Source organism: Equus asinus, chromosome 15, assembly GCF_041296235.1.
Source record: "Equus asinus isolate D_3611 breed Donkey chromosome 15, EquAss-T2T_v2, whole genome shotgun sequence".
Lineage (NCBI taxonomy): Eukaryota > Metazoa > Chordata > Mammalia > Perissodactyla > Equidae > Equus > Equus asinus.
In genome coordinates, this window is record NC_091804.1 from 31,931,068 (window position 1) to 31,939,606 (window position 8,539).

Genomic DNA, 8,539 nt, shown 5'->3' on the forward strand with positions numbered 1-8,539 from the left:
TATTAAGTCAGAAATTTAAAAGATTTGCAAAAATGGAGAACACTGCCACTCTTCTGACATTTTTCTTGTTTTGGAAAATATATATTTTTACTGTTAAAAGTGTTATTTATATTGATATGTAATAGGTTAATTATTACTATAAATGAATTAATTTTTTTACTTTCTGTTTTAATTTGTGCTACAGTAAGTATTGATAGATATAGGTCACACAAGAAAAACTTTTTGGGGTCCTCAGTAATTTTTAGGTGTAGAAAGGATTCCTAAGATCGAGAAGTTGGGACCCATCGCTCTATCGGATGTTCAGAACAACTATCCATACGAGCTATAGGAACCAGAACTATCGCTGTCCGCCTCCAGGGAGGAGGATACTGAGGCTCAGAGATGGTGCGACAGCTCCCCAGGCTCACACAGCTGGTTGGTGACGCAACCGGGATTCAAATCTGGGCTGTCTGACACCAAGGCACACACACTCTCCCCGCAGCGCCCAGGCTGCAAGAAGCCAGGGGAGCAGAGGATGATGGAACAGCACCTGGCTTCTGCCACCTCCTCCAAGGAGGGAAAATGACAAGGATTGATTGATCTCAATGATCAGCTACAAATGGTCCCTCCATGTGGCCATGTTAATCAGCTTCTACCAGCCAGGATCTGACCAGTTTGAAAGGTTTATAGCAACAATGTGGTGCTGATTTATTTCTCCTTAATAAAAAAGTGATCAAGTGAAACCCGCATCTATCATTCTATTTATCACTCAGGGTGATTTATTAACTAATTACACTTGCAGTGGCCACCGGCTCTAAGTATGGACGACGGGGGGGAGGTGGGGTCAGCGTGGCTATCGGTGCTGCCCTAGACCTGCCTGCCGCCCACCGCTCCAGCCTTGCCACTCACGCCCAGGCAAGATGGAGCTCTCAAATGTGGGTGTCGAGGCTCCGAGCGAGAGGGGAGAGGGAAGAAATGGAGGCACCACCTGGTCCCAGCCACTTACTCCTTCCTCTCCTTGTTGCTGGAGAAGACAGAGGGTGGGTGCAGCCAGCAGCTCTGCTTCCCCATGCTTCCTCTCAGTTCTTGGGAGGGAAAGGGCTTGGGGCAAGAGCTGGAGGATATCGATGGTTTGGGGAGGGAAAGATGAAAAGCCAACAGCCCAAAGAGGCGATTCCAGGCGGGTGGGAACCTACCAGAGGGCCCCCCTTCCTTTCCTTGCTGCCCCGCTTAGGGCTGCATATAAAACATGACACCCAGTTAAGTGTGAATCTCCTATAATCAATGAATAATCTTTGAATGCAAGAATGTCCCAGATTTCACATGGATATCCTGTAAAATCGGGCACCCCCAGCCCCAGGGCCGTGAGGGGTCTGTTAGGGTATTCAGCCAACTGGAACTGCGACAACTCCAGGGTCCACAACCATGGCCAGCCTCACTCTGCCCACCTGTTCTCTGCCTTTGAAACCTCCTGTGGGCTTCTGCCTGGGGGCTCTGGGAGGATGTGATTGCTCAGAGCTGGGAGGCAAGCCGCTCAACCTGGCTGAGCTTCATCTGTAAAATGGGGGCACCCATCCTGCCCCTGTCCTTACCCCTCATGTGGCACATGGCCAGTGGGCGTGGACGTCTGTGGGGGCCCATGGTGGGGGCTGTCATGGCTGAACCCCCACCCACCCCATGACAGTCAGGTTCCCTTTAGTCCTCTTGGGGACATAACAGCTTTAACTCCAGACATTTTTTTTTATCATTTTTCTTGAAACCTTAGGTTTGTGGTAGGAAAAGTCAGGAGGTAACTTGGCACAGCCTTTGTGGAAGAGCACGATGCGGTATCTAATAACGTTGAAAATAAGCGTGTGCCGTGTTAAAAGAATGCCTGGCACACAGAAGTGCTAGATGAGTGCCTATAAATCAGTCGGCCAACAGCCACCCCTTTGATGCAGCCATCCACTCCCGGGCATCCAAAGAGCGAAATGCTCGACTCATGCACACACTGCACTACGGGAGCTTCATCGCAGTGCCATCTCCATCAACCCAGAAAGACCGGAAGCAGCCTGAAATTTATCAAAAGAGAATTAGATAAGGGGACTGGGATGCCATCAAGCTCTGCTGAAGTAAAAATGAGTGAGGGAAAGATACTTACTAACCTGACAAGATTTCCAAGATACACTGTTTTTAGAAAAAAAGCAAGCTGAGGAACATTCTAGAACAGGGTTTCTCAGCCTCAGCACCATCAACGTTTTGGGCTCGAAAATTCTCTGCTGTGGGGCCATCCTGTGCACTGAAAATGTTTAGCAGCATCCCCGACCTCTGCCCACTGGATGCCAGGAACATCCTCCCCACACGTCGTGATGAGCAAAAATGCCTCCAGACATCAGCAAATGTCCCCTGGGGGTAAAGTCACCCCGAGTGAGAACCACTGGTCTAGACAGCATCAGGGATGTTTATGTGAACAAGAGCAAACAACACGACTAGTATTTCTGTAGGAATTTTGGTAAGTTTGTAAGTGCACAGAGAAAAGTCTGGAAGAAGGGAAGACAGAAAAGAAGGAAGGGAGGGAGGAAGGAGGGAATCCCAGGTCTGGCCGAGGTGCTATGGAACACCGTGCTGCCTCTCCTTTTCTGTCCTCAGTGTCCTCAAAGCAAGATAAGGGGTCTGCACACGCCCCTCCTGCCCTGTCCTCAGCCAGGGGAGCCCCAAGGTGACCTGCGCCCCTCCAGCCCTCCCCTTTCCTCCCCTCCCTCGAAGCCAGCTGTTACACAGAGAGCGGAAGCCTTGAGCCGCTCCCTCTCAGCAGCTCTGATTGCGCCTCCCGGGGGAGGAGGGGAGCACGGTCTGGTCAGCGCCCAGCTCCACTCTCAGGGCTTGGTCCCGGCTTGATTAAATAATTACACGGAACCTACAGAGTAATCACGCGGTCGTCTCAAGAAGCAAGGAGCACCTTCAGGGGGAGGCCCCATTAGTGATTTGGGGGCGTGTGAGTGAGTGTGTCTGTCTCCTGCCTGTGACAAAATTATCATCATAAGGCCTCATTTGCAAATGCATCCAACGCCCCCATCTCATCCGATATATAATGTATATTACATGTAACGTGACCCCTCTTCCACAGCTGAGGAAGTGAGGCTCAGAGAGGTTGGGGTCAGTTCAAGGTCCCCAGAGTCAGGTAGGAGCAAGTCCAGTTCTGCTGCCACCGCCAAGGGCTGGTCCCAAAGGTGATCACATGCCAGGAAGTTGACACAGAGCCAGGATAAGGTTCAGGATGGAAAGAGCCTAAGAGAGATTGTGTTTGTTTTCTGTTTGTTGTTTTGTTTTGTTTTGTTTCCCTCTAGGATTATTTCTCTTTTCAATTTTGGAAAACAAATCTAAAAACTGGCCATGTGAGCCTTCCTAAGGTCTGTTGCTGCCAAGAAAACAGCCCAGCATGCGGGGTGACAGGCGGGACCCCACTGCAGCTGCCCTGACCCCCACCCCAGGCTGGGGACGCTGCTGGATGATGGGGGTCCCGGCAGCCCTGGGCTCTGCCCTCAGGCTGGGCCCTCCTGGTCATTGGTGAGCTGCCCCCTCTCTGGAACAATGGCCACGGGCGGAGGGCAGACAGGCCTTGACACTCCAGCATCCTTCCGGCCCACTGTCTGGTTTAACTGGGGAGAGAAATAAATGACTAAAGAGAGGTTGGGTCGTTGGGCTCTCTGTGGCCCAAAGGGAGATGCCCACTCCCTGCTCGCTGCTCATCCAGCTACGTGCCAGCCAGCCCCATTGGCTCATTTACACTGGAGCAGCCCAAATTCATTAATAATGATTAGTCTCTCCTCAGAAGAGGCGCACAATCAAAGGGCCATTAAAATTAAGTGCTGGAGGAGCGGGGTGGTGGGGAAGGGGGCTGGGGGGCAGGGTAGAGGAGGGTGGGGGGGATGGGGAGGCAGAGCTGGGCATGAATCCCCTCCAGACTCCGACACTTCCTTGCTGCAGGACCTTGGGTCGGTCGCATCTCGTCCTGCTGCTGAGGCTCAGTTTCCCCATCTCTGAAACAGAGGGGCAGTTGTGACTATGGTGTCAGTGATAATGTGTGTGGAAGCACCCAGTCAGGAGGAACAACTGTTGGGTGACCCTAATATGAGGCCCTAGGCACCATGACCCTGGGAGGCAGTTAGTGGAAGGGGAGGAGGTGATGCCCCCCGGTTGGCCAGATCCCTGAGCAGCCACTTCTCACTGCCCATCTGCCCTCACTCTGGTCCCTGGGCACCACACACTGTCCACCTCGTCCAGTCTCAGCACCCCCAGGACAGGGTGACAGCTCTGCCCCCTCTTCTGGTCTCTGAGAAGGAGCAGCAGAGGCATCAGGAGCAGCATGGGAGGGGAGAGAGGGGGGCCAGGACACCCCTTGACCTTGGAGGAGGCTGGACCAGACGGGGCTTCCCGGTCCTCAGCTGCCTCTCAGCCCTCAGCTCCCAGCCTGCCCTCTGGTTTCTTGGGGCCTTACGAGCAGAGCAGCCCTGCGACCCCACACCCACCAACTGTCCTCCAACTGCCCTGGGGGACAAAAGACCAAGACAGAGCCCTCTGCCAGGCACCAGGACAGTTAACACAGAGCCCCATGCATGGGCAGGGCTGTGTGAAACACTCTTCTTTCTCAAGAAATGAAATTCGAACAGGAACAAAGAAAGGAAGCGAAAGAAGAAAACAGCATCCTGCAGCGTGTCAGGTCGGGGCCTTCCCTGGGAGAAGGGGACACGTCAGACCTCCAGATGTGCTGACCCCTGGGCTATTCCGCCTCCCGATTCCTCTAGAGGACAGGAAACGAAATCTTCCAAAGGCCCCTATTATGTGCCAAGCTCTCGGCCTTGTTACTTCATCGAACAACCACAAGGACACCACAAGGTTGGTATTAGTCATTCCTGTTTTACAGAGGAAAAAAATCAGAAAGACGAAGCAGCTTGTCCAAAATCCCATGTTTGGGACAGTCACGGTGCCAAAGCCAGGGCTTAAGGCCAGGGTGTCGGGCTCTGGCTTGCTGCTGCTTCCACTCTTCCACTTGGCGGCCAGGCCCCGTGGGTTGGAAGAGCTTCTCCAGTATGACACCAATAGGATTACACTCATGCTTCCCATGCCCTCCGTGTGCCCGGCCCCAGCTTTCCGCAGCTTTGAGTCACTCCATCTTCCCCACAGCCTGAGGAGACCGGGACTATCACACCATGTCATCACGAAGACACTGAGACACAGCGAAGTTAAATGACTTCCCCAAGGTCACGGGATCAGGACATGGCAGAGCCAGGGCTCCACCTGACAGACTGTCACCTCCACGAGGGCTGGGCCCTACTGGCACAGTGCTTGGAACAGAGCGACTGATCAATAAGTAACTGTTGGACGGAAAGGGGAACTGGCAGTGGCAGGGAAGGACGACAGATCAGCACAGCAGTGGAGGGCAACGGGCAAGAGGTGGTGTCCAGAGCCAGACTGCCAGGGTTCGGATCCCAGCTCTGCCACTTTTTACATGCAAGCTTCTTAATTGGTCTCTGTGACGATTTTCTCATCTGAAAAATGATTATAATAACAGTTCTTACCAGCTAGCGTTCTTCAGAGAAACAAGCAAGTTGCTACACAGGCTGGCACCTGGTGAGAGCCCTACACTATTGTCAGTGAGTGGAGGGCAGGCAGGACGAAAGCTTTGGACTGGCCCATAGCTGGGCCCCATAGCGTCCTTATGAGGCCACCAGTGGTGGCCAGACTCCACACTTGCACAAGCCTGAGAGTGAGCAGCTCCTTCAATTCTGCCCCCTGGGCACCTCACCTGCCTCAGCCTAGTCCCCACCCTCGGATGCCCACTACTTGCAAACTCTCCCAGTCTCCTCGGGTCCGGCTACCTCCACCCAGAGGATGGGGGCTCTCGGACCAGCCCTGCAAGGGTCTCCAGCCTGGGAACAGTGAGCTCCTCATCACTGAGAGGTTAGAGCGGAGACCGAATGGCCACTTAGAGACTTACAGACGGGATTCCTGCTGGGAGGGAGGCTGGAATCCACTCTGAGGCTTTGAGAGCGAGCTGACGGGCTGAGCATCACCCATGCGAATGGTCACAGCGCCACCTGATGGTACTGTGGGAGATGACCCAGCTGGCCCCAGAGGGCAGAACAGAGCATTCTCCAGGCCCGGCCCAGGAGCTTCTCACAAGGGGGGCATTTAGACATTCAACAAATTTTAACCGAGTTCCTAATACCAAACACTTTGATGAGTTGTTTTCATACATAATATTATTAAATTCTAACAACACTCTAAGGAAGGAATCATTATCATTTTTACAGTTGAGGACACCAAGCCTCAGAGACGCAAAGTTACTTGCCCAAGGTCACACAGCTAGCAAGGGGCAGACCCAGGATTTGAGCTCTGATGCCATAGCCTTCCCTCTTAATCGCTAAGCCTCGGAGGATTTAGTGAGAAAGAAAACAGACGCTCCCCCTGGTCTCATGGAGCTTACAGCCTAGTTGGGGAACAGAAATCACAAACTCATTTATTACGTGCCCACTGCACATTAGACTCTAGGCTAGGTGCTGGGGATGCCATGGTGAGGAAGATGGCCAGGGTCCCTGCCCAAATAAAGCTGGTGGGGAAAATGAACATTAATCTCATAACCACACAAATAAATACACAACAATGACAAGAGACATGAAGGAAAGGCATGGGTTCTGAGATGGGATGTCAGGGTGCCTACCTGGCCCGGGGGTCAGAAAAGCCGTCCCTGGAAAGGCAATGTGTTGAGCTGAGATCTGAAGGATGACCAGGCCTCGCCCAGGCAAAGAGGCACTCCTCTGTTCCTTGGCAAATGAAACCAGTGCTTCATTTTACCCATGTTTTCATTTTTTGTTGCACAGATATAAATCCATAAATAATGCACTGATTATATGCTTTTGCAAATTGCTTTCTAATGCTATATTGCTCTTCAGATCTTTGCATATCAATACATAGAACCATTTATTTTAACTTAGAAGGCCGTCATACCATTGACATCTGCCATATGCACTGCAATTTATTTATCCATGCCCCTGCTGATGACACTTGGGTTGTTTCCAAATTTTCACGCCTACAAACAGTGCTACAGCCACCATGCTCCAAGCTTCTGCATTTCAAAGTGCACGTGTGTTACAGCTCCCCTCGGGTGCATGCCCACATTCTTTGAAATACTTTTCAACATCATTTGGGTGGGGGTGGGGAGAAAACAAGTTTCTATTAATAAAAAATGTATACAAAAACAAATTCGTTTTCTAGTTTATTTACCCCAGCTGAAGCAGAGTCAAGGTTCTGAAAAACATTTGCCAAAATGTGTTCCACATTTCTGTAGACTTTGTTCTTTCTTCCCTTTTCTTTTATAATTTTTCCAAGACAGACAACTTCTTAGGAGACATCCTTAAAGGGTTTCAAATGATGTTTTTTTAAAAATAATTTGTTTCATAAACAGGACTACCTTTTGCAAGCCTGATTTCAGCGTTTCAACTGAGAGTTCTGTGGCCTTGGGCTGGCGGGTCTCAGGGCACGTGGCACCCGCGTAGTTACACCACGTGACCTACGGGCGGCTAATACCTGGAGATGGGTGGCGCCCGGGAGGAGGGGCTTACGTTTCTACCCAAGCATTTACATGTCGGCCAGTTTGCACGTTGCCCAATCTGTGAGGAGCTTCATGGGAAAACCTGAGCGAACCAGCACCATCCTTCCGGCTGATCCCCATCACGAGTTACGGCTGCAGGTGCACGTGTGAACTCCATATTCGAGGTTTCCAGAGTGTCAGGTCTGAGGGAGAAACCATTGACACAGACCTTGAAGCCCCACAGTAGTCTCTTTGTGCGTGTGTATGGAGGTTGAGAGGCGGCTGCCCAGTTCCCAGCAGCCTGTTTTCTGGCATTGCCCCTGGTTCTCAGAAATATGGTGAAGCCTGGGCGATGCTAGGAAAGTGAAGGGTGAAAGGGACTCTATGTTGAGGCCTTACCACCTTCTCTACCAGATTCATTCACTGCGCACTCTCTCGATCGTCCACTCTGTCAGGAGCTGACCTGAGCTGAGTTGGGCTGAACTTTCCAGTCCGACCCGAGGAGACATCCGATCCAGCAACAGTTCCAAAATCTGCCACCAGGTGGCAGCACAGCTCCCGCTCTGGCCCGGGTCTCTCACGGATTCCGAGTCCACGGGTCCTCTCAGATCTGCATCCAGACCTCGCCTTTTGGTTCCTCTGCCTGTCTCCGCTGTGTTATTCACTCTGGGTGCCCCTGCCCTCATCAGAAAACCCCTCCAGCTGGATAAGATACTGCAGCTGAGGCACAGAGAATCTCCTGTGCCCCCAGAGAGTCTGTGTTTCCAAAGGAACTGTTCTGTTCCACCACCGTGGAGGCAGAAGGCAGGACTACCAGGCAGCCCTGGAAAACCCAGGAGGTGACATAAGGAGGCTCAGGTCAGTATGCAGCAGAGAGAGGATTCCCAGAGCCCAGTAAAGTAGCCCAGCTCCCCGTCCCGCTTCTGTCCCTTCACCTGTGGCCTTGAACCCAGGCTCAGCTTCACTCCCTAAAGCCATGGTGGTCTTGGG